Below are 4,860 nucleotides of genomic sequence, written 5' to 3'. Positions count from 1 at the left end.
CTTGCATGGTTTCTGCTGAGAAATCAGAGCTTATTCTTACTGGCTGTCCTTTGTAGGTAACTTTTTGTTTTTCCCGTGTGGCTTTCAGGATTCTGTCTTTGTCTTTGGTTTTGTTCAGTTTGATGGTGATGTGTCTTGGTGATTTTCTTTTGGGGTCTATCCTGTTTGGGGTTCGTTGGACTTCCTGGATGGATACATTCTCATCTGAGAAAGAGATATTTTTAAGGGAAAACTAGAGTTCAGGTAAGGTAAGGAGACGGGGGAACACTTGGAGAAGGGGCTAAGGCTGTATAGTATGTTGATTTTTGAACAGTAATTTTATAGGGCATAGTGGGAAAGTCTTGGGTAGGCAACACTGGAGAAGGAAATATAAAGTTTTATGGGCTGATGGTACGTACAGCAGTGCTTCTCAAATTGTAACATGCATCCAAATGACCCAGCTGTCTTGTTAAAGTGCAGATTGTTACTCAATAGATCTGGAAGCGAAGACTAAGATTCTGCATTTCTAACAAGCTCCTATGTGGTGCCATGCTGTTGTTCCAGACCACAACTTGATACATTGATAAATGAATTTAAATTAGTAGCTGTAATTATTCATGAAGTAGCTAAACGTGGTCATTTGTTTACTGATTCTGAGATACTGCTTGTGTGTTGAGAGCAGATTGTGACAAAAAATCTCAGTTCTCTTTCAGCCCACCATGGTACACTCAGCTAAATAATGATTCTTATCTATTATTTGGTCATCCTTCATGCCCATTTGTGGGCAGAAATTTTGGTAACATAAAATCTTCCATAGCCTTCTTGAAAAGCTTGGGTGCACCCAGATAGACCCTGAAAACTAAAATAATGTCTATGACAGCCAGAAAATTAGAACATCTCCATCCACATCAAGTTGGCAAAATAATCACATTCTTTTGGCAAACTGATCACATTCTTTTCAGTTCAGCTTTTACTATATTATTTCCTAAGGGAATCTATAAAAAGAGTAAGGAGTAGAAAAATTCTTTCTCTTTCATGAAGAAAAATTCAAGTATTTTCTCTTTCAAGACATTCACTTATTTAGAAAGGTGTATTGCCTAAGGCAGGGGACTCAAGTGAGCACTGAAACTCAGTACAGTGAAGAAGAAAGTTCTGTAATTAATATAATATTTAGCCAAAAGTTTCTTGTGGTTGATCTTATACCTAAAGGTAAAGGACTTGGAGGGCTTTCAAAGTTCATATTTCATTATTAAATAGTTTTGTCTCAAGCCTCTGCTAAAAAATATGTCCATAGATTAAAAGAGTAGCATCCAAGAATTGATCAATAATAAAGCTGTTGACGTCATTACTAAGTTTTAGATCAGTCACACTTCTAACATTTACTTGGGAAGAGTAAATAAAGTGAAAGAATTGGTTGTTAGAAAATTCTCTTTTGGAAAGTAAACCCCCACCCCTCAACTTGGCCACATTCTGCTGGAACAATTGAAGCACCTAAGTGGTCGTTTTTCAAGAATTGTGTGATTCAATAAACAAGTTTTAATGGAAATGAAATATATACTTTAGTTAACCAACGTTACTACATAATAAATGTGTAATTGTGTTAATACTGACATAAAAACTAATGCTAAAGGATAGCTTGAACAGTTCTTTCTTCATTGTTGTGTTGTTGTCATTGTTACTTGCCATTGAGTCAGTCCCGACTCATAGAAGCCCCTCCTTGGGTTTGGGTAGCATTATTTTCCACTTGGAGCAACGCAACAACTTCTTAACTGGTTTCCCATTTTCCACTCTTATTCCTGTATGATCAATTCTCCACAAGCTGCCATAATTGAACCTTAAAAGAACAAACAAAAAATCAGGCCCCATTCTTGCTCATTTTGAAACACAATATTTTCCCAATGCAATTAGAATTAAATCTAACCCCTTATATGATGTGTTGTTGTTAGCTGCCGTGAAGTCATGGTGATCCCACATAAAATGGAATGAAACACTACTCTGTCCTGTGCCTTCTCCATGATTAATTGGGGATCGGGTATTTCTGACTCACAGGGTTTTCATTGGCTATTTTTCAGAAGTAGATCATTAGGTCTTCCTAGTTTGTCTTAGTCTGGAAGCTCCTTTGAAACCTGTTCAGCATCACAGCAACACACAACAACTCACAAGCCTCCACAGACACACTGTAGTTGCAAATGAGGTAGATTGGCAAGAGACCAAATCCAGGTCTCCAGAATGCAAGGCAAGATTCTACCACTGGAAGGGCATCTATACAAAACCAACAGCCAACAGTATTTTCAATGGACAGAGACTGAAACCATTCCCCTTGTAAACGGGAACCAGACAAGGATGACCTCTATCACTGCTTCTATTCAACATTGTATTGGAAATCCTAGCCAGGGCAATAAGGCAAGAAGAGGAAATCAAAGGCATCCAAATTGGTAAGGAAGAAGTCAAACTATATTTGCAGATGATATGATCCTATACATAGAAAACCCATGAGAGTCAACAAGAAAACTATTGGAACTAATTGAGAGATTTAGCATAGTGGAAGGATACAAGATCAGCATCCAAAAACCAGTTGGGTTCCTCTATACCAGCAAAGAGATTGCTAAAAAGGAAATAAGGAAATCAATACCATTTAGAATAGCTCTCCCCAAAAATAAAATACTTCGGAATAAATATCACTAAGGACACAAAAGACCTACACAAAGAAAACTAAAAAACACTACTTCAAGAAACCTTAAGAGATTTACATAAATGGAAGAACTTACCATACTTATGGATAGGAAGACTGGACATTATCAAAATGTCAATACTACCCAAAACAATCTATACATTCAATGAAATCCCACTCCAGATCCTATCAACATTCTCCAAGGATATAGAAAGACAATCACTAATTTTATATAGAAAGGAAATAAATTGTGAGTAAGCAAAGCACTATTGAAGAAGAAGAAAAAATCACACTGCTGGATCTCAAAACCTACGATACAGTCACAGTTATCAAAATAACCTGGTACTAGTTCAATGACAGACATGTAGACCAGAGGAACAGAATTGAGAACTCAGAAGTAGATCCATCGACCTATGTTCAGCTCATCTTTGACAAAGGGCTGAAATCCATTAAATGAGGAAGAGATAGCCTCTTTCATAAATGGTGCTGGCCGAACTGGTTATTCATTTGCAAAGAAAAAAAAAAAAAAAAAGAGACAAGATTTATACCTCACACCACACACAAAAACTAACTCCAGATGGATCAAAAGACTTTAATGTGAAACCTAAAACTATAAATTCACCAAGGAAAAAGTGGGGACAAACTAAGGGGTCCTAATTTATGGCATAAATAGACTATCAAGCATAACCCAAAATGCACAAATAGCAGAAGACCTTCTAAAGATTAAATTCTTATGTGCACCAAAAGATTTCTCCAAAAGAGTTAAAAGAGAACCTACAGAATGAGAAAACACACCTGGCAATGACACATTGGACCAAGGATTTATCTTTAAAATTTATAGAAAACTCCAACACCTCAACATCAAAAAGAAAAACAATCCAATTAGAAAATGGTGGAAGACATGAATAGACACTTCACCAAAGAAGATAATCAGGTGGCCAACAAACACATGAAGAAATGTTCACGGTCATTAGCCATTAGAGAAATGCAAATCAAAACAACAATGAGATGCTATCTCACCGCAGCACTAATAGCAAAGTTCAACAAGACAGAAAGTAGCAAACGCTGGTGAGGATGTGAAGAGATTGGGACTCTCATACACAGCTGCTGGGACTGTGAAATGATAGAACCATTGTGGAAATCAGTATGGTGATTCCTTAAAAAGTTGGAAATAAAAATACCATTTGATCCAGAAATGCCATTACTGGGTATATGTCCTAAAGAAGTGAGAGCCAGGTCAAGAATAGATATATGCACACCCATGTTCATCACAGCACTATTCATAATAGCAAAGAGATGGAAACAATCTAAGTGCCGATCAACTGAGATATGGATAAAAAACTGTGGCATACACACTCATATACAGTGGAATACTATGCAACCCTAAAGAATACTCTAGAATCTGCAAAACATTGCATAATGTGGATGAACTTGGAGGACATTATGCTGAGTGAAATCAGTCAACCACAGAAGGACAAATATTGTATTAGCCCATTATTGTAAGAAGTGAAGGAAAGGTTTATATGTGGAAGGAAAATTTCTTTGTTGGTTCTCTGGGCTGGGAAGGGAGAAGAGGGAAAATTCATAGATAGGTTGGGTAAAAAAAAAAAGAAGAAGAAAGAAAGAAACCAAGACTATTAGTGGTTACCAGGGGTAGGAGGGAGGGGGAAAGGGGAAACTTTTGTTTGGGGGCATTGAGTTTATGCAAATGTGGTAGAATAATTTGGAAAAGAGTAACAGTAATGGTGGCACAACATGAAAAATGTCATCAGCGTCTCTGAGCTATAAATGTGGAAGTTGTTGTGTATATTTTCACCACAATTTTTTTAAAAAAGAATTCCACCACTGAACCACCCATGCCCCCATTATGTGATGTGAGGTCTGGTTAATTCTCTGATCTTATCATGTACCACTCTTCTTTCACCTTCACAAAGTGGCCCACCACCCGGCTTTTGTTCCTGTCTTGCTTATTCCTGTTCCTAACTTGGGGTCATAGTATTTGCTTCCCCTTTCTGGGAATGCTCCTTCACAGAGCTTCACAAACACTTTTATATCTTCTCAAGACATATACTATTATATCTCCTCAAATACTTGTGGAATTCTCAGATTTCTAGATTTTAGACAATACCTTGATGTTTTCTTGCCACAGTGATCCATTTTACAAAGTTTATTATTTTCAAAGAATCATAAAAAATACTAAAAATTTAAAA

This window comes from Orycteropus afer, unplaced genomic scaffold (genome assembly GCF_000298275.1).
Source record: "Orycteropus afer afer isolate SDZICR_OR568_19922 unplaced genomic scaffold, OryAfe1.0 scaffold00120, whole genome shotgun sequence".
Taxonomy (NCBI): Eukaryota; Metazoa; Chordata; class Mammalia; order Tubulidentata; family Orycteropodidae; genus Orycteropus; species Orycteropus afer.
The sequence above is the reverse complement of the archived record's forward strand: the minus strand, read 5'-3'. Positions refer to the sequence as shown.